Genomic DNA, 21,470 nt, shown 5'->3' with positions numbered 1-21,470 from the left:
TGCATTTCTTCATATGTAACAATTTTCGCATTAGCTAAATTTAAATTACCTATTGTTCTTCTCCATTGTAATGGTGCAGCCTTTTCGAATCTGTTCAACTAGTAGCAGAGAATTAGGTGATACCTGATTCGAATCTTCACAAGCTTTGCTAATTTTTGCTGTCAGATGTTTGGATTTCAGTTTGCGTGCCTCTACATGTTTTCAATTTTGTTTATTTGCCTTCCTAAATTAGACAATAAATTATCACCTCAAAACTCGGCTGTCTCTTTTTACCTGCAAGGAGGTACACCATTGTTGTGTTATTTATTTCTACTGTAGATGCACAGACAGTATGCATTCTGCAACTCTTGGTAAACATTGGGAACCAGCCGGTAGCTCTGGATGTTGTTTGTATAATTTGTAAGTTTTCTCTTTGTCATTTGAATATTCAGAAAGCCTACCTTAAACCGACTATATTAGCGAATTTTCTTTGTTTCTAAAATGGTTTAACGTCTAACTTGTAATATGTATTAGTGATTCATAATTCAGATAGAAATACTACACAAGTTTTCACCACAACTGTGAATTCTTTGCTGTGAAAGGATTATTTGCACTGTAAGTACACTCAAAAGCACTTTTAAGAGACTCCTGCCATCACATGCTTACCACGTCGTATTGCATACAAGTTTCACCTGATGAAGCACTGGTAATGTCAAGATTGGTGCAGTGTGCCATTTGACTAAGCACTCTGCTGCAGTGGACCAGCAGTGCTTTATCAGATGGCTATTGCAGGCAGCTTGGTGGGGTTTAGCATTTGCTGGAAAGGGGTCTCTCAACCTGCTCATGCATGCTAGTACCTAACATGTTCCTAATGTCTGGAATATATAATCTGAGACTGCTTCAAGAGAAATATTTGCCACACTGTCGTATCCTACAGGCTTCTGAAGGTGGGTAATGCAGTTTAATAGTTGTTTTAAAAAAATGCTGTAATTTGCTAGCCAAGTTTGAAATGATGTAATAATTTTAATTCTTCTGAGATTAGGTTTACCACATTGGTTGGGAGAAAATACTGCTGTGTTTCAAGGTTCATGCTGTATAAATATAATGCGTTCAACTACAGATGTTAACATTTCATGAATTAATCATGTGGCACTGTCATAGACATTCTCATTTATAGTAAACATTCTCAATAAATCCAAATTGTTATTTTTGCATTTCAAGTTAGTGAACATATTTTTAGTTTTCGAACCTTTAGTATTTCAAAGTGCTCAGACTGCCTGCCGCTATAACGATTACAACTTCTTGAACACTTGAGCTTCCTGCCGCCTGTTGAGGCTCACCACTGATGTTCTGGATGTCTATGCATACAATGTGCTATGCGTGGAAAATGTTTTAACATGCCATGCTTCAGTGTTGACATTTTTTAGAGCTTCTGCTGTTTGGTTGTTTGGTAATGCTCTGCTGTTGCACATGTAATTGTCGCTCAACTCAAAGCTCCAGTGTACACTTTCAATGAATAATGTGTGATGAAGTTTCAGAGCTGCCACATAAAGCAGCGAGAACACTTTTTCCTTGTTAATAAACCTTAAATGTAAACACTTCAGGAAGCATTGCGATGACCTAAGGCTTGGCTGGTTCATACTTAGCACAAGAAGACGTGCAAAAGTTCACAAATGCATTATTTGTTATGTATTACATGCACTTTGTTTGTTTTTTTTTGTAGTGCCTCATGACTAAGTATGCTCTTTCTGCGTTTTTTTTTTGTTGGGTTCTGCAGTATCTACTTGGCCAGTGCAGGGTATGCTGTAGGCCTTGTGTGAAGCCTTCAATTGAGCCAGCTGTTAATATTTGAGTAGTAAACACCGTGCTCCAGTGCTGTTTATTGTTTATTTACATTTTTAACTATCATAATAAGCATTCCGGTTCATGTCAAATGAAAAGTTCGTGGGGCAGCATTGAAGTTCTCTAACCCAGGTGCTTTTGATGAGTGTAGCCATTTTTGTTTCATAAAATAGCTTGCATAATCTAAAATTACCATGCAACAGCATGCTGCATAAATAAAAATGGGTTGACCTTATGTGCTCTCATTTATGACGATCAGACTTCTGGCTTAGTGCCTCCTGAACCAACCATAACAGTATACTCTGCATTGTTAATTGTGAGATAACCACCAGTGGTTTCCGATAGGGCCTTTTTCCAGCACACTGCTGTACACTAAAGGGGCATTGGCGTATTCTAAATATAGAGTAGAAAATATGTTGAATTTGCTTTTTGCCAGGTGCAGTGCATAATTATACAGCTGCTCTGTTATGCACTTCTTTCACAATTTTATCAAGGAACAGGAAGAAAAGCCTGCCACGCCGTGCGTCGGATATACTGGGAGCAGCATCAAAGAAGCTGAACCGCATTTCCCCTTCATTCAGCAGCGGAAGCTTCTTCGAGTCATCGACTCTACTTAGGGTATTGTTCCAATAATGGGTCGATTTTGGCTGTTCAATCTGACATATGACAAGGGGTCCGACAATTTGTGCTGCTTTATAGAGCACCTCTTTTTGGGCGTCTGCGTATCGAAGCCAAGAGGCGCTGCTGACGCTTTATTTCATCGCTTAAGGCCGAATTTTATGCAAGCGCACGCGTTGACGCTGACAATGCATAGTATTAATATTGTGTACTGCGATTATTGTTGCATACTACTAAACATTTTGTTGTTGTTTTTTCAGAAATGTCACCATGCTGTTGTGTTAAATGTTCGGTTCTGTTTTTGAAAAAAATTGTATACTTTGCTGTCTGCATTTGTTGGAACTGTTTTGCTTCTTTCATTTTTTTAGGTATTTACGTACATACCATGTATGTTTTTGCCCGTCTGCTAGGCTCTCGGTGGTGGCAGTATTGGTAAATAAATGAGGTTCCATAGCGCGCATCAATGAAGAAACAGAACACAAGTGCCCCCTGCCCCCCCCCCCCCCTTCACCATCACCCGAGCACCCACTAGCCCGAACCCTGACCCTTCTATGCCGAATAAAAGACTTCCAGTTTCCTTCTGTGTGACATTTTTTTGTAACATGCTCTGTGAACTTGAAAAAAAAAACAATCATACTGGCATGGGCCATTCGAGATGTCAAAATAATGGCATGCAGCATCTCTTTACATGCTCATTTGGCATTACAGATGGTTAAAAGGAATACCATTAGGCTTGATTGCAAATGTGCACATAGGAAAACCATTAAGGAACGTGTAGTGGCAAAAGTAATTCCTAATTAGGGAATGCAATATATGGATGCTATCCGCACTGATTTTTATCAAGGGGTGTAAGGGTGCAATGCCACTGCTTCCACCCTGCGATAGGGTGTAAAGGTGATGAAAACACCCCAGTGCATTGGCCCCATAGAAGGGTGTTATGACCAACCGAAGCACCATCTTTGAGGGTGTACTGGCACTCTGAAGCCACTTTTTTTCAAGGGTGCATGGGTGTTAGTTATAGACATGCGAAAGCACCTAATAAGGTGTTTTTGTTTTTACAGTGTAGTCTCCGCTATTGAGATAATTGTGCTAAAGAGCACTGTCCCCCGGCAGAGTCAACTGGTTTCCACGGTCACTTAAAGCATGCTGTTTCGTTCTTGAATTAAAGTATCATAAAGGAACTTCTTCTCATAGATTCACAGTCCGCGCGTGCTAGGGATAATAAAGTTAGAAGAAAAAGCTTCATTTCAAGAAAAAAAACAGCCGTGTAAAAAACAAAAGCTTCAATCCGGTCATATTCATTTAAATATGCGCGTGTCGCCTCATTGCTATTTATGTTCAAACCACTAACGCGCTTGGAACCCTTCCAACGCAATCGATAAATATTCAAGCGCAGTAAGAAAGACAACTGCAACATGTCTCCCATGGCAAAAGCACTTGTAGAACAAGGTAAAAGAAGATTGAGCAAGTCGGCCACGAGGTTCTGGAATACGTCTGCTCGCTTTCATTATCCTTTCACGACTACAGTGATCATTTTACCTCTAAAGGGTGATATATCTGCCACCAGACAAGAAGCTCCATAAAAGCAGGAGGTAACGTGGCCTCATCTCCGTACGTGAGCTTTCTTTAATCCATCAAAACTCACGTACCCAATACAATACAAACCAACTTGCAAAAAAAGCGGCGAGATAGCCGGGTACTATCACATTCTATGTAGCTGCCGAGAAGCGCCGCCGTCGGCGGACCTACTACCACTCCCTTGTCTAGAGAGGTGCGAGGCTACACTGGCCAGCTCAGACCCGCTTGACGCAAGTCTCGGCCACTGAGTTGGCTCGCAAGGATGCTGAGAGCCACGGACTCGAAGGCATCTAGTGTAGCACCTACATAGGGTTCAACGCCTAATGTTCTCTCCTGAAAGTTTTCCAATTCAATCTAATGCTCGCTAAGGTCTCTCCAATGTTGCGGCCACATTGGGAATCTAATCTTTAATTTTTTGATTTGAGTTCTCGCTGCAGACGAATTCCAACTCGCAATGTCAAGTGGCGTCCCTCAGGGAAGCCTGTCCACTACTGTTTAACATATTTATAAATGCCATTGTAAATATAGACAACAATGCCACCTTGTAATATATGCCGTTGATAGCACTCCTCTTCCCTCCGGTTCGGAAGCGAATGACCTAACCTTAAAATGCAAAATTTAACTGGATATTTTACATAGTTGGTCGAATGAGAATGCACTGAATATTCATACACAAAAAACCAAAGCAATGCTTTTCCGAGCCAAAATAAAACTGTCAACCTAGCAAAACAGCTTCGTTACGCTAACCGGTATATTCAGATAGTAAGTCACCATAAAATTCATGGTGTCAAATTTTCTGAGCAAATTAGCTGGGATCAGCATGTCACCGACCTTTGCAACAAACTATCATCTGTAACTGGAGCTTTGACCCGATGCCGCGATTTGTTTCCAATAAAACTTAAGTTACAAATTTACAATGCGCTCTTCCTGTCTCATATAATTTATTGTAGCCTAGTGTGGGCAACTACTAGGAAAGGTAACATCACCAAACTACAGAATCTGAAGAAATGAATTGTTAGAAACGTGGCAAATATAGATTATTTTCTTCAACACAGACTGCATCAAAAAAATACAACCTTATTAAACTTGAGTACTGGTATCATTTTCGAATCTTACGCTCATTTTATTTCTCCTCTGACAACTTTAAGTTCATAACAGCTATTGCATGTTTAGTATCAAACCATGCAGGACCGCGCACATACTCGAAGTACCCAGTTATGGTTTATTCCAGGGTTTCGCAATACCTATAACTTTAGACGTTGCAGTACAATTTGCCATATATCCTAAATAAACACCGTATGGCCCAAAATCCCACTCTTAGTGATGTCTGATCACTCTTTCTCAGTATAGAATAGGTTTTGTATTCACTTGGTTTCGTAGCTACGTTTTCGCGGCAATATTCATGAAAATTGTGTTCCAGATAATTTACACCATTTTATATTTGTCTCATACATTGTAAATACTTTCATCTGCCAAACTGTTCGTTGTTGCGACTTTTTTCTTTTTTCTTTTTTTCTGTATGCACTGGCATGCCATTTCATTTCTGTTTTGCACAGTTGTTTGTACTTATTAACTCGATGATTGCTCCCAAATGCCATATGTTTGCTTCTGCCTTCCTGATGTCTATTATTTATTATTTATTAATTAATTTATTAAAAATTTATTTATGTATTTATTTATTTATTTTATTTATTCAGGTTACCCCTAAAGCCCCTCCAAAGAAGGGTGTTACGTAGGGGGGGGGGGGGGAGGATGATACAATTGTATTAAACACGATACAATTATCAACAACAATTAAAACAAGAAAAATTAACCAAGTATAAGGTATAACAACAAAAGAGAGAAAGAAAAACAACAGCAAAATATTCTACACATTTCTGTCACAGCGAAGTGCTCTTATGTCAGTTTCTGGTGCGATGTGCGATCCATTCAATGATACATTGTAAAAACAAAAACACCTTTTTGGGCATTTGTCTGATTCAAAACACCCTTACACCCTGAGTCTAGGATGCTCATGCCATTGGTAATCACCTCTTTCATGCCAAAGGGGTGCTTTGGTTGGAGAATATGCCTTAGGGTGTTACGGGCAAGCAATATCACCTAACATGCGGGGGGTATATGGCTGCGTAACTTCGTAGCCTTTTATATAAGAGCGGCGCTGCTAATATAACCCAACACATAAATAAAGCACCAAAAGTAACGCTAAAATTAAAATTACACACGAGTGCTTTCTGAAAATGAAACAGAAACTGAAACAAAATTTCACCGCCAGGAGGCCGCCGGTAGCTACGAACGCTCTTTTCAAATTTCACAATATGGCCGTTAGCATTGTGGGGTGCGTTTCGACCACGTTTCGGCGAATGCTGAATGTGCTTCTTCGATTGTTTACCCTCGTGAAATGTGTTGCATCTCCCATGCATATGTGTTACAGAAGTGTGTACGCTTGTGAAGTGCCTTCTACATGTGGTGTTTAAACGCAAACGGGCATTTATCGTGTCGGCAAGTGTCCGGGCTTCTTTTTGCTTTGCTCAGGCGGAAGGACTGCTGCACCGCTTTATGTTTGAGATGTTCGAAAGAAGAAGGCATGGACGATTTTTTTTTTTCTGCGTGACTAAGAGGTATATGCGCCGACTACATTGCACTCGCGCTGAAATCGCACTGGTTGGTTCGGTGCCGGTGATACGAAGGCGGACAGCGTACTGCGCGGCTGACGCAATCGTCTGTAAAGGTAAGCATATTCTCACGCATATTGCGCTTTGTGGGAACAGTGTCCTACCGGATTGCTGCATTCTGTGTCTTTTTGTGCCGGAACGCTCCAGAATGTGCTGAAATGAAAACGTGGGACACGCGCTTGTTTTCACCTGGCTGCCAAAATGACATCGCACATGTGGTAGATGTCGCGGCGAGTTACGCAGATTTCGCGCAAGAACATCAGTCTCAACTTTCTTGAACAGAAATAATGTATGTGCTACGTTTCCTTGCATTTTGTACGCGCAGGAGGTTCACGAAACGATTTTCGTTTCTTGACAGTTTGATACTTGCGCTCAGTTCGCAACGACTCGGTTTTGTTCTACCGTTTCCGTTCGTGCGGCAAGGTCATGTTGGCGTACTACCTTAATTCTCCTAGCATTCTCGACTCCCCCCTCCCCCCTCCTCCCTTATCTCTTACACTTCGCGCTCGCTCTCCTGAAACCTCCTTCATGCTTTGTCACCTTCTTTCACTCGGAGCGCTGCGAATCGCCCCCCCCCCCCCCCTTTTTTTATTTACTCTGAGCATAGGCGCGCGCCATCCTGCTGCTCGGGGAGCGTCCTCCCGCAGCCCTTCTGTTTACACTTTTTGTTCGAGGAGGCTATGTTCGTTCTCGGCGGCCGTTCAGCGCGGCACGCCTCTGCGCTCGTGCTCTCGGCATCGAAGTGCGCTGGTCGGCCGTCCTGGTTGCATAATAGTTTATTCCAAACTGCGTAAACTATATGCCGCTATCATCAGCCTATGTTAACTTCCCCGCGTCTGGATTTGCCTTTTTTAATCACAATTGCAGCATTTTTCATTTTACGGGGACCATATTTTGCGGTTGCATGGAGTGTGAAGTTGCCTTTTTATTATGCTGCTTTTGTTATGGCGTTTACTTTCGGTCTCGAAGAATCATTTAGGTACCTATTTTATTTTCAGCAAGACTTCAATTAAGGCACTTGTACACGTGCTAAGTCAGCTGATGTGGTTCAAACCATCCAGTTTTCATTATTTTTGTGGTCACATTTCAACATAACTGTTTCACCGCATTACTTGATTTTTGTAGTGTCTTTAGACTAGAAAAATGGATATTCGGTACTGATGCCTCAGCATTCAAGTAGAGGTCGACAGCTTGAATTCTGTGGCCAAATATTGTACCGGATGTTGCTATTACAGAGTTTGATTCTGACCAGATGTTGACTTTTTTTTGTCTTTTGCTTAAATGTACATATGAAACGGTTATCATAGCCTTAGTCGCATATGTTTACCTGCTTTGCTCATCACAGTGCGCATATTGCAGGCAAATTTGTGACTTACTGTTATTAAAAAATTTGTAATGTATGTGTTGAAAGCAGTTTACTGATTTAAAGGGCCCAGAAAACAATTTGACTTTCATATGCTAACGATGCAATGTCCGTAGATTGTCTAAGAATTGAAGGCTACTTTTTAAAGCTGAGCGGGGACCCTTAGTTTAGAGATATATTACATATTTTATTGCCATTCAGCCGTGTGCCAAGTTGAGGGAAGGAGGATCATAATTTTTGCTTTGTTATTTTTTATATTAGACTTTCCTTATTATTGCTTGCAGTTTGGTGATGAGTAGCAAAATACTGATGGTTTTTGCAGTTTTATAACCTTAGTAAATATTTGTATTTGCTGTTTGCTAATGCCAGTTTTTTTTTTTTTTTTCAGACATGTACAAAGGCATCAATTGCCTTAGCTTTTGTACAATGATTTTTAATATTCAGTTACTTAAAACATTGAGTAAAATGAATTCTTTATGGCTACCATTCACACAAACTTGCAGTTTCTACATGACTTCAACATCCTGATCAAGAAGGACGGCAAAGAGGAAGTTGAAATTGGCCTTAAAAAGACACTTGTCTTGGTTTTGAAGGACACCATTCGTGCAAGAAAAAAGGACATTGCCCGGGTGCTCGAAGTATGTTCTGAGGGAATACGTGAAAGGAGAAAGAACCGTAAGTATTAAGCTGTTTCCTTCTGTTTGCTGCATGTGCTATCTAATTGGCAGTTTTTCGCTAAATGCCTACATTTTTCCATTTTGCATTGCCTGATAGATATTGTCACGTAGTGGTGACGAGGTCGACGACACAAATGAAGGGTCGATGATTGCACTAAAAAAACTCTTTATTTGGGCTGACTTGCGCCCGCAAAAGAACTAAGCAACTCGGCGGCGGCGATAGAAACAAACCTGTTCGTCGATCGTCGAACAAAGAATACCCGTCACACTCGGCAACGCTCAATTTAAAGGCTGCACAGAACAATCTAGATAACGTCGCAAACAGCTACAACAAAACTGATAAAGGTGTGACTCGCGACATCGAGCAGTAACAAACAAAGATTACGGAACTGATACGCGGTCCAGAATCAGAGTGATAAGCCTGTATGCCGGCGGCTGTTAAAAAACAACAAATACTGTTTTGAAGGTTTCGCGGCATTACTCCCCCCTTAAAAAAAACATCGCCTCGATGTTCCAGAACAAAGAAACAAACATAAACACTGCAAAGTTTAAACACCACAGATTCTTTAACGCGCGTAATATGGCTTCAGTCGCAAAACATGTACAATTTCTGGGCGTGCGCGTCGCCGTTGTGATGCTGACGTTCCGTCGGGAATGACTTCATAGTCCAGTGGTCCGACGCGGCGAAGGATTTTGTACGGCCCAAAGTATCGACGCAACAACTTTTCACTTAATCCGCGACGGCGAATTGGTGTCCAAACCCACACTTGGTCTCCTGGATTGTACTCTGCGTGGCGTCGTCGTAAATTGTATCGTCGGCTGTAGGTGCGCTGTTGGTCCTTAATACGCAGCCGTGCGAGTCGTCGGGCTTCCTCGGCACGCTGCAGGTAGGCGGCGACGTCAAGGTTGTCCTCGTTGGTTACGTGCGGCAGCATTGCGTCGAGCGTCGTCGTGGGCTCCCTGCCGTACACAAGCTTAAACGGGGTCGCTCTGGTCGTCTCCTGGACTGCCGTGTTATACGCGAAGATCACGTACGGCAAGATGGCGTCCCAGGTCTTGTGTTCAGCGTCGACGTACATGGCGATCATGTCCGCGATTGTTTTGTTTAGGCGCTACGTAAGGCCATTGGTCTGGGGATGGTACGCAGTTGTTCGTCGATGGCTTGTGTGACTGTATTCCAGGATGGCTTGCGTCAACTCTGCCGTAAACGCCGTTCCCCTGTCCGTGATGAGCACTTCTGGGGCGCCGTGTCGCAAGAGAATTTGTTCGACAAAAAATTTGGCGACTTCTGCCGCGGTACCATTTGGTAGTGCTCTTGCTTCGGCGTAACGGGTAAGGTAGTCAGTGGCCACGATGATCCACTTGTTACCCGTAGACGAAGATGGAAAGAGGCCGAGGAGATCCATCCCAATTTGTTGAAAGGGCAGGATTGGGGGCGGAATCGGGTTTAGTAGTCCTGCTGGTCTGATCGGCGGCGTCTTGCGTCGTTGGCACTCACGACACGTCTTCACGTAGTGGGAAACTTCGGCAGGCAGTCGCGGCCAGTAATACTTCTCCTGGATTCGACGCAACGTGCGCGCAAATCCGAGGTGGCCTGCTGTGGGCTCGTCGTGCAACGCCTGCAGAATTTCTTGCCGAAGGGTTTTAGGCACTACGAGAAGCTGCGCGGTCTTGTTGGGTGCAAAGTTCTTCTTCACGAGGAGGCCATTGCTTAACGTGAAGGATGATAAATGTCGCCTGAACACACCAGGAGGGGAAGCGGTCTTTCCTTCCAAGTAATCGGCTAGCGCTTTCAGCTCAGGGTCTGATCGCTGTTGTTCTGCGAAACTGCTGGCGCTTACCGGTCCCAAAAAGGCGTCATCGTCATCGCCCTTCGGGGGAGAACCGACGGGAGCGCGGGATAAGCAGTCTGCGTCGGAATGCTTCCGGCCCGACTTATAGACTACAGACATGTCAAATTCTTGAAGTCGTAGGCTCCATCTGGCAAGGCGGCCGGAAGGATCTTTCAAATTAGCCAGCCAGCAGAGCGCGTGATGGTCGCTAACCACCTTGAATGGTCGGCCGTATAGGTATGGACGAAACTTAGAAGTAGCCCAGATGATCGCAAGGCACTCCTTCTCGGTCGTCGAGTAATTTACTTCGGCTTTTGTGAGAGACCTGCTAGCGTAGGCGATTACTTTTTCCTGTCCGGCAGTCTTCTGGACGAGAATGGCTCCTAGGCCTACACTGCTCGCGTCGGTGTGAATTTCGGTCTCGGCGTTTTCATCAAAGTGGCCAAGTACAGGAGGGCATTGCAGGCGGCGCTTAAGTTCGTCGAAGGCTTCTCCTTGCGGCGCTTCCCATTTAAACAGTACGTCAGCCTTTGTAAGCTGCGTCAACGGTTCGGCGATCCGCGAAAAGTTTCTGACAAATCGTCGATAATAAGCGCACAGCCCAAGGAATCGGCGCACAGCTTTCTTCTGCGAGAGGTACTGGGATCGATACCCAGCACCTCCACCAGATGTCACGTAGTGGTGACGAGGTCGACGACACAAATGAAGGGTCGATGATTGCACTAAAAAAACTCTTTATTTGGGCTGACTTGCGCCCGCAAAAGAACTAAGCAACTCGGCGGCGGCGATAGAAACAAACGTGTTCGTCGATCGTCGAGCAAAGAATACCCGTCACACTCGGCAACGCTCAATTTAAAGGCTGCACAGAACAATCTAGATAACGTCGCAAACAGCTACCAGCACGGGCTGGAACATTGTGGAAAGACACGCGAGTGGCCGGAACCTTCGAGACAGATCTCGGTGCGTCTTGCGCTACAACAAAACTGATAAAGGTGTGACTCGCGACATCGAGCAGTAACAAACAAAGATTACGGAACTGATACGCGGTCCAGAATCAGAGTGATAAGCCTGTATGCCGGCGGCTGTTAAAAAACAACAAATACTGTTTTGTTTTCGCGGCAATATACTAAAAACATGGCTGAGCATCAGAAAGAATAATAAAACCATAACTAGCCTGTGCATTTCTTCATATGTAACAATTTTCGCATTAGCTAAATTTAAATTACTTATTGTTCTTCTCCAATGTAATGGTGCAGCCTTTTCGAATCTGTTCAACTAGTAGCAGAGAATTAGGTGATACCTGATTCAAATCTTCACAAGCTTTGCTAATTTGCCTCTACACGTTTTCAATTTTATTTGCCTTCCTAAATTAGACAATAAATTATGGCCTCAAAACTCGGCTGTCTCTTTTTACGTGCAAGGAGGTACACCATTGTTGTGTTGCTTATTTCTATTGTAGATGTACAGACAGTATGCATTCTGCAACTCTTGGCAAACATTGGGAACCAGCCGGGAGCTCTGGATGTTGTTTATATCATTTGTAAGTTTTCTCTTTGTCATTTGAATATTCATTATTCAAATTATTATTCAAACCGACATTATTAGCGAATTTTCTTTGTTTCTAAAATGGCTTACAGTCTAACTTGTAATATGTATTAGTGATTCATAATTCAAAGAGAAATAATACACAAGTTTTCATCACGACTGTGAATTCTTTCCTGTGAAAGGATTATTTGCACTGTAAGTACAATCAAAAGCACTTTTAAGAGACTCCTGCCATCACATGCTTACCACGTCGTATTGCATACAAGATTCACCTGATGAAGCACTGGTAATGTCAAGATTGGTGCAGTGTGCCATTTGACTAAGCACTCTGCTGCAGTGGACCAGCAGTGCTTTATCAGATGGCTCTTGCAGGCAGCTTGGTGGGGTTTAGCATTTGATGGAAAGGGGTCTCTGAACCTGCTCATGTATGCTAGTACCTAACATGTTCTTAATGTCTGGAATATATAAATCTGAGACTGCTTCAAAAGAAATATTTGCCGCATTGTCTTATCCTACAGGCTTCTGAAGGTGGGTAATGCAGTTTAATAGTGGTTTTAAAAAATGCTGTAATTTGCTAGCCAAGATTGAAATGATGTAATAATTTTAATTCTGAGATTAGGTTTACCACATTGGTTGGGAGAAAATACTGCTGTGTTTCAAGGTTCATGCTGTATAAATAGAATGCCTTCAACTACAGATGCTAATATTTCATGCATTAACCATGTGGCACTGTCATAGACATTCTCATTTATAGTAAACATTCTGAATAAATCCAAATTGTTATTCTTGCACTTCAAGTTAGTCAACATATTTTTAGTTTTCGAACCTTTAGTATTTCAAAGTGCTCTGACTGCCTGCCGCTATAACGATTACAACTTCTTGAACACTTGAGCTTTCTGCCGCCTCTTGAGGCTCACCACTGATGTTCTGGATGTCTATGCATACAATGTGCTATGCGTGGAAAATGTTTTAACATGCCATGCTTCAGTGTTAACATTTTTTAGAGCTTCTGCTGTTTGGTTGTTTGGTAATGCTCTGCTGTTGCACATGTAATTGGCGCTCAACTCAAAGCTCCAGTGTAGACTTTCAATGAATAATGTGTGATGAAGTTTCAGAACTGCCACATAGAGCAGCGAGAACACTTTTTCCTTGTTACTAAACCCTAATGTAAACACTTCAGGAAGCATTGCGATGACCTAGGGTTTGGCTGGTTCATACTTAGCACAAGAAGTGCAAAAGTTCAGAAATGCATTATGTGTTATGTATTACATGAACTTTGTTTTTTTTTTTGTAGTGCTCCATCACTAAGTATGCTCCTTCCAAGTTTTTTTTTTTTGTTTGGTTCTGCAGTATCTACTTGGCCAGTGCAGGGTATGCTGTAGGCCTTGTGTGAAGCCTTCAATTGAGCCAGCTGTTAATATTTTAGTAGTAAACACCGTGTTCCAGTGCTGTCAACAAATCATTACAAATTTTGAAGGTAACCTATAACTAATTTTATTTTCAGTTGCAAGATATTCAGCAGTGGGTAAAGTGAGGCTCAGAACTGCACCAATCATGGTTGCTTAAGAAAGATGCTCTCCCAATAATGCTAGAAAAAAGAAACTGCCTTAATTTTATATTCAAGTGCACATTGAGTTCCAAGAAAACTGTGCTTACTGGGGAACTGTTATTCAATTGCCCCATTTCTCTGCCTATTTCGAAAATGATACTGGGACCAGTGCAGCACCAGCATCCATTCAGCACTTGTTTCAGTGCATTGTGGGATACCAGCAATGCACCTGCATCGTTGTAAAGTAAATGTCAGTATTTTCTCCCATAATACAAGTGCAACCAGTGTCTTCGCGTCACAGCTTCGCTGAATCTCGCAGACCACCAGCGTACCCAACAGAAATGTGTGAAAAAGAATTGGTTTCGCACTGGAAAAGGCGGTGGTTTCTGTAATAGGGCAGTTCATTTTACAAATGCTGTTAAACCATTATGTAAAATACAAGGCACTATTTTTGTCTTTTGGCCTGCAGTACCAGTTTTTTTTTATTTGTTACCATTTTTGAAACAATTTTTTCCGGTTGAAATGATTCGAATGCTGTTAGGAGTGATAGAAATCCAGCTGGTATTTGTTCCTTCTGCATACTTTAACAAGCTATTGGTTATTTACATTTTTAACTATCATATTAAACATTCTAGTTCATGTGAAATGAAAAGTTTGTTGGGCAGCATGGAAGTTCTCTAACCCAGTAGCTTTTGATGAGTGTAGCCATTTTTATTCAACAAAATAGCTTGCATAATCTGAAAATACCATGCAACAGTATGCCGGATGAATAAAAATGGGTTGACCTTACATGCTCTCATTTATGACTTGATCAAACACTGCCAGCTTTGTGCCTCCTGAATCAACCATAACAGTATAATTGTTAATTGTTAGATAACCACCAGTGGTTTCTGATGGGGCCCTTTTCCAGCACACTGCTGTACACTAAAGGGGCATTGGTGTATTCTAAATATAGAGTTGAAACTATGTTGAATTTGCTCAGGCGCAATGGACATCTGCTCTCTTATGCACTTCTTTCACATTTTTATCAAGGAACAGGAAGAAAAGCCTGCCATGCCGTGCGTCGGATATACTGGGAGCAGCATCAAAGAAGCTGAAGAGCATTTCTTCTTCATTGAGCAGCGGAAGCTTATTCGAGTCATCAACTCTACGTATGATATTGTTTTAAAAATGGGTCGATTTTGACTGTTCAATCTGTGATATGACAAGGCGTCCGATAATTTTTGCTGCTTTATAGAGCACCTCTTTTTGGGCGTATGTGTGTGGAAGTCAAGATGCGCTGCACGACGCATTATTTCATCGCACAAGGCCGAATTTTATGCAAGTGCACGTGTTGACACTGACAAAGTGTAGGATTATTATTGTGTACTCCGATTATTGTTGCATACGACGAAAATTTTTTGTTGCCGTTTTTTAAGAAATGTCACCATGCTGTTGTGTGCATTGTTCGGATATGTTTTTCAAAAAAATTGTATACTTTGCTGTCTGCATTTGTTGGAACTGTTTTGCTTCTTTCATTTTTCTGGGTATTTCGCACATAACATGTATGTTTTTGCCCGTCTGCTAGGCTCTCGGTTGAGAGCGGCCGTATTAATAAATAAATGAGGTTCCATAGCGCGAATCAATGAAGGAACAGAACACAAGTACCCCTCCTGACCCCCTCCCCCCACTAGCACCCGAGCACCCACTAGTCCGAACGCTGACCCTTCTATGCCGAATAAAATGCTTCCAGTTTCCTTCTGTGTTTGAAGCTGTGACATTTTTTCGTAACATGCTCTGTGAATTTGAGAAAACAATCATACTGGCATGGGCCATTCGAGATGTCAAAATAATGGCATGCAGCATCTCTTTACATGCTCATTTGGCATTACAGGTGGTTACCAGGTATACCATTAAGCTTGATTGCAAATGTGCACATAGGAAAAGCATTAAAGAGCGCGTAGTGGCAAAGGTAATTCCTAATTAGGGAATGCAATATATGCAGGTTATCCGCACTGATTTTTTCAAGGGTGTAAGGGTGCAATGCCACTGTTCCCACCCTACAATAGGGTGTAAAGGTGATGAAAACACCCCAGTGCATTGGCCCCATAGAAGGGTGTTATGACCAACCGAATCACCATCTTTGAGGGTGTACTGGCACACTGAAACCACTTTTTTCCAAGGGTGCATGGGTGTTAGTTATAGACATGCGAAAACACCTAAAGAGGTGTTTTTGTTTTTACAGCGTATTCAGAGGAATTAATGAATTGTCATAAGATGATAAATGACACTTTGCGCGTTTAACTTTGAAGGCATGATAAAGTCGTGGAAATATGACATGAGGTGACTGAAACAAATCAGTGCGCCGTAGTGGGTGGTGATAAAGCTTATGAAAAAGCGTTAACCGAGCGTGTTCGCGACGATATGATGTCTTCCAGTTCAGCTCGCTGTTTTAATGCGCTGACGCTTGTGGAAGGGGAGTAGTCTGAAAATATAAAGTACAACATGGTCCTGCAAGGATTCGATGTTGGCGATAACATAGGCTTGATTAGGATCCCAAATAGGCACGGCATATTCAATTTTAGGGAGTATTAGAGTGATATAAGCAAGATTTTAACATGGATAGGAGCGTTTTTGTGAGTTCTACAGCATTGTCATTGAGCTTACGGAGAAAGTAAGTGCAAAAAAAGGAGAAAACACAAGAGAGGAGACAGGACAACGCGCTTCCCCGTACGATCATGAACCAACAAGCCCAGCAACAAATTCTACTTCAGTATTGTCATTGAGCATGTAAGTGATTGAAATGAGAGCTGTACGACGAATGAAAGATATCTGTTTTGTTTTAGAAACGTTTAAAGCCATTAACCGGGATGTACACCATGAGCTTACTGCGTTCAGGTCAGATTGTAGAAATTGGCAGTCACTGTCATTAATAATGTTACGGCAAATTAAGCAGTCATATTCGAAAAGAGGAACTCTACGTGTTAAACAGGCAAGTCAATCAATAATATAGATTAGAAAAAGCAAAGGACCAAGAACGCTTTCCTGGGGTGCATCAGATGTCACATAAGTCAAAGAATAGTTAGAATTATTAACTGAGGGGAACTGAGATCTAGAAGAAAGTCCTTAATCCAGGCGAGTACATTAGGGTGGATGTTAAACTGTGCTAGTTATAGTATAAAGTCATTGATGAGGGACCCGATCGAATGCTTTTGAAAAATTCAGAAAAACTGCGTTGACCTGAAAGCCTGCGTTAAGTGATGATAGTAAGTCATTAACAAAGCCAGCTAGTTGAGTGTCAAATGAAAAACCCTTGCGAAAACCGTGCTGATATTTGAAAATGATGTTATGGTCTTCGAGGTAGTTAATGACTTGGCTATGAATGACATACTATCAGTTCAGTTCAGTCAATCAGTCGTGTCCGACTCTTCGTGACCCTATTGACCATGTCACGCCACGCTTTCCGGTCTCTCACTATCTTCCTAACATCACATAACTTCATCTGCAGTGCCTCGAGGATGCCATCTAACCATCGCGTTCGCTGCCTACCCCTTCTCCGGCGACCCTCAACCCTTCCCAACATCACATCTTTCTCCAGCGACTCCTCTCTTCTCATCAGATGACCAAAGTAGCTGAGCTTAAACTTTAGAATTTGACCCTTCAATGAGCAGTCAGGGTTTATGGTCGACAATATCGACTGATTTGATCTTCTGGCCGTCCAAGGAACTCTCAAGATTCTCCGCCAGCACCACAAGATTCTCCGCCAGCACGCTGACAGCAACAGGCAATCAAATACGTTCGGATGTTTCCTACGCGCCTCTTGTCAAAGCCGAGGCACGTCAACCTCCACCTGTTTTGTTTAAAACACTTCAGACATGTCACCACATGCTCCCCTTAGTTTCTGCATGAAGGAAAGTCATCGAAACCAAATTTTTCGTTCCTCCCCATCTTCATCTTTCTTAAAATTACAAATTTCGGAGAAATGTTTTGTTTACGCCTGGATTGCGCTATTATTCGAAGGAATCATTGAAAAATGGGACGTTGAGATGTTTGCTACTGACCTGCTTGTGCTGCGCGAAACTGCGAGAGATACGTCTGCGTGGCTGTGGTGGAGAGTTTTACAGCAAGGTGGACACCACGTGTCCGATAAAGCTCCATGATTAGGCAATAATTTGAAAAATAACATCTTTCATTTTAACTTTTATTTCAAAAGGGGTGGCCTGCGGTTTGGGGGGTGGGGGTGCAAATTAGGCAAAAAGACCGCTAAATAATTCCCCCTGCGAGTTCCACACAATGCGTGTATTATGTGTAAGGTCGAAGTCGGAATATGGGTCAGTACTGCAGGTTCCCTACACCAAGAAGGGCATAGAAAAATTCGAACGTATGTAGAGAAAGACGGTAACATTTACCCATGACAAATACAGAAGACAAGATTCTCCTTGTTTGCTTAAGCAAGACCATCGGATTTATGGGTACATAGCGCAGAAACAAATCGACTTCTATTTGTTCATACATTTGTCACGAAGAATTCCACTAAACCTTCTTAATTGCGTTCAGCAAGCTACTACCAGGAAACGAACATAACTACACAAAAACGCTAATAATAATACTACTACAACTACTACTAATAATAATAATAATAATAATAATAATAATAATAATAATAATAATGTTGTAGAAGACCTTGAACTCGGCGATACGTCGTCAACAGTCAATAGAACGTTCTGCGATCAGTCGTGAGACGTGTCAGCACAGCGAGCTTCGTTGTCGTTTTCCTTCCTGCCCGTCACGCGCGTTGAACATGCTTGTCGTCGTTCTCTTCAGCAATAGGCGCTGAACATATCAGAGCCAAATACCTGTTTTACAATAATAATAATAATCGCTAGATCCAATTTTTCCAACAACGCATTCTATGCGCACAGTTCCTCCTTAAAGCAGGGATGGAACGGAACCAGATAACACCATTCACATTTGAGTAAAACTACTTCCTAAAAGACCTGGAATGTCGTTTTATCGAAACAAGAGCCCCTTAAGTTGCATTGTTTTATTTCATGTTTGTCATTTTTGTTCAAAAAAGCAGAGTTAAAATTATCTCCATTTTTTTACTTTTGTTGTTAGCCCCGTTCATCATCATCGTCAGCAGCACTATACCCACTGCATGGCGAAGGCCTCTGCTAATTCCTTCATTTCACCCGGTCCTGTGCTAGCCGTATCCACTTGACCCCTGCAAACCTCTTAAACTCATCCCCCCGCCTAACTTTCTGCCATCCTCTGCTACTTTTCTTCCCTTGAAATCCAATTTGTTCCCATAAGCGACAATGAGTTATCCTCTCTTCGAAATACATGTCCTGCCCATGCCCATTTTTTTTTCCAAAAGAGTCTCAGTAACTTGAGTTATTTCTCTGACACACTCTTCACGCTTCCTATCTCTTAACGTTACCCCTACCATTATTCATTTCGTAACCCTCTGCGTTGTCCTCAACGTAAGCAGGACCCTCTTGGTTAGCCTCCACGTTTCAATCGCATAGGTGAGTAAAGGTAAGATGCAACTGTTGTATACTTTTGTCTTGAGCGATACCGGTAAACTGCTAGTCATAATCTGCGAGTGCTTGCCAAATGCGCTCCATCCCAAACTTATTCTCCTGGTTATTTCCCTCTCATGGTCCGGATCTACGGTTATACGTGTCCTAAGTAGACATATTCGCCTACTACTTCCAGTTCTTCGCTAACGTAAACTGCTGTTCCTTCCCGAGACTGTTGAACATTACCTTTGTATTCTGCATATTGATTTTACAGCCTACCTTTCTGCTTCTCCTGTCTAGGAGAAGAAGGAAGATCAGGAGGAAAGGCAGGGAGGTTAACGAGTAAAAGCAACGGCTTTGCTAACCTGCACTGGGGGAAGGGGATGAGTGGATATAAAAGTTGTGAGAGAGGGATAGTTGAAGTTAATACAGTCACATAACCGACACGCCACATCACATCACTTTACAGTCATGTCATAACAAACTTATAGTCTTTCGATTAGGCATGTGCTTCTCATAAAGCGGAGCAGTGCCAGGGAGGCCTTCGCCGCAGACGATCGCAGTTGCCAGGGACCTGAAATCTTAGTTTCACGGAATGGTTCAGTTCAGTTCAGTCGTTCAGTCGTGTCCGACTCTTCGTGACCCTATGGACCATGTCACGCCACGCTTTCCGGTCTCTCACTATCTTCAGTTCAGTTCAGTCGTTCAGTCGTGTCCGACTCTTCGTGACCCTATAGACCATGTCACGCCACGCTTTCCGGTCTCTCACTGTCTTCCCAGCATCACATAACTTCATCTGCAGTGCCTCGAGGATGCCATCTAACCATCGCGTTTGCTGCCTACCCCTTCTCCGGCGACCCTCAACCTTTCCCAACATCAAATCTTTCTCCAGCAGCTCCTCTCTTCTCATCAAATTACCAAAGTAGCTGAGCTTTAACTTTAGAATTTGACCCTCTAATGAGCAGTCAGGGTTTATGGTCGACAATATCGACTGATGTGATCTTCTGGCAGTCCAAGGAACTCTCAAGAGTCTTCGCCAGCACCACAATTCAAACGCGTCAATTCTTCGGCGGTCAGCCTTTTTCACAGCCCAACTCTCGCATCCAGACATCACAACTGGAAAGACCATAGCACTAGTTATACGGATCTTGGTTGGCAGACTAATGTCTGCTATTTACTAGGCGGTCAAGCCTAACCATTGCTCTCTTTCCCAGAAGCAGGCGTCTCCTAATTTCATGGCTGCAGTCTCCTTCCGAGGTAATCTTGGAGCCCAAGAACAGAAAATCTGGCACAGCTTCCACTTCTTGTCCATTGATGCTCCAGGACTATGTCAATGGACTATATAGGGCAAGATGCCATGATCTTTGTCTTTTTATGTTCAGTTTGAGCCCAAACTTCTCACTCTCTTCTTGTACGCGCATCAAAGGTCTCTTGAGTTCCACTTCACTTTCTGCCATTAAAGTGGTATCATCCGCATATCTAAGATTATTGATACGTTTTCCAGCAATCTTCACTCCAGCTGAAGACTCGTCCAGACCGGCCTTCCTCATGATGCACTCTGTATATGGGTTAAATAGGCAGGGCGACAGTATGTAGCCTTGCCTCACTCCTTTCTCAATCGGAAACAAATCAGTAAGGCCATGCCCAGTTCTGACTGTGGCCTCTTGCCCTTCATACAGGTTCCTGAGAAGACAGATGAGGTGAATTGGAACTCCCATCTCTTGGAGAGCTTGCCACAATCTGCTGTGATCTACGCAGTCAAACTCTTTCGCATAATCAATAAAGCAGAAGTAGATGGGTTTCTGGAACTCTCTTGCTTTTTCCATGATCGAGCGAAGGTTGGAAATTTGGTCTCTAGTTCCTCTGCCCTTGCGAAACCCAGCTTGCACGTCCGGAAGCTCCCGATCCACATACTGCTGCAGCCTACCTTGGAGGATTTTCAACATCACCTTGCTAGCATGCGAAATAAGCGCGATCGTGCGGTAGTTGGAAAAATCATTTGCACTGCCTTTCTTTGGAATGGGGATGTAAACTGACCTCCTCCAATCCTGTGGCCACCGCAAGGTTGTCCAAATCTTCTTACATAATGTATACAGAATGTTAACAGCGTCATGGTTGAGGTTTTGAAGCAACTCAGCTGGAATGCCATCAATTCCGCTAGCTTTGTTCTTAGCAAGGCTGGCTAAGGCCCATTCAACTTCACTCTTCAGGATGCCCGGCTCGAGTTCAGTAATCACAACCGTCTTATGTTGGGTTTTTACATTCGGGTCCTTCTTGTACAGTTCTTTTGTGTATTCCTAACACCTCGTCTTTA

General features: G+C 42.7%; 1 long non-coding RNA gene across 2 annotated transcripts; it reads left to right on the top strand.

Annotated features, from left to right (window-relative positions):
* Positions 1 to 6,340: 6,340 nt before the first annotated feature.
* Positions 6,341 to 20,901, top strand: LOC146187396 (uncharacterized). 2 transcript variants are annotated; one of them, XR_014707917.1, is made up of 5 exons: positions 6,341 to 6,745; positions 8,556 to 8,731; positions 12,021 to 12,101; positions 14,688 to 14,806; positions 20,836 to 20,901. It is a non-coding gene; the product is annotated as an uncharacterized LOC146187396 (long non-coding RNA). The 2 variants fall into 2 exon arrangements; XR_014707918.1 differs by lacking the exon at positions 20,836 to 20,901 and having other exon boundaries at positions 8,556 to 8,690; positions 14,688 to 15,382.
* Positions 20,902 to 21,470: the final 569 nt, after the last annotated feature.

This window comes from Amblyomma maculatum, chromosome 6 (genome assembly GCF_055883805.1).
Source record: "Amblyomma maculatum isolate TAMU_Amacu chromosome 6, ASM5588380v1, whole genome shotgun sequence".
Taxonomy (NCBI): Eukaryota; Metazoa; Arthropoda; class Arachnida; order Ixodida; family Ixodidae; genus Amblyomma; species Amblyomma maculatum.
The sequence above is the reverse complement of the archived record's forward strand: the minus strand, read 5'-3'. Positions and strand labels throughout refer to the sequence as shown.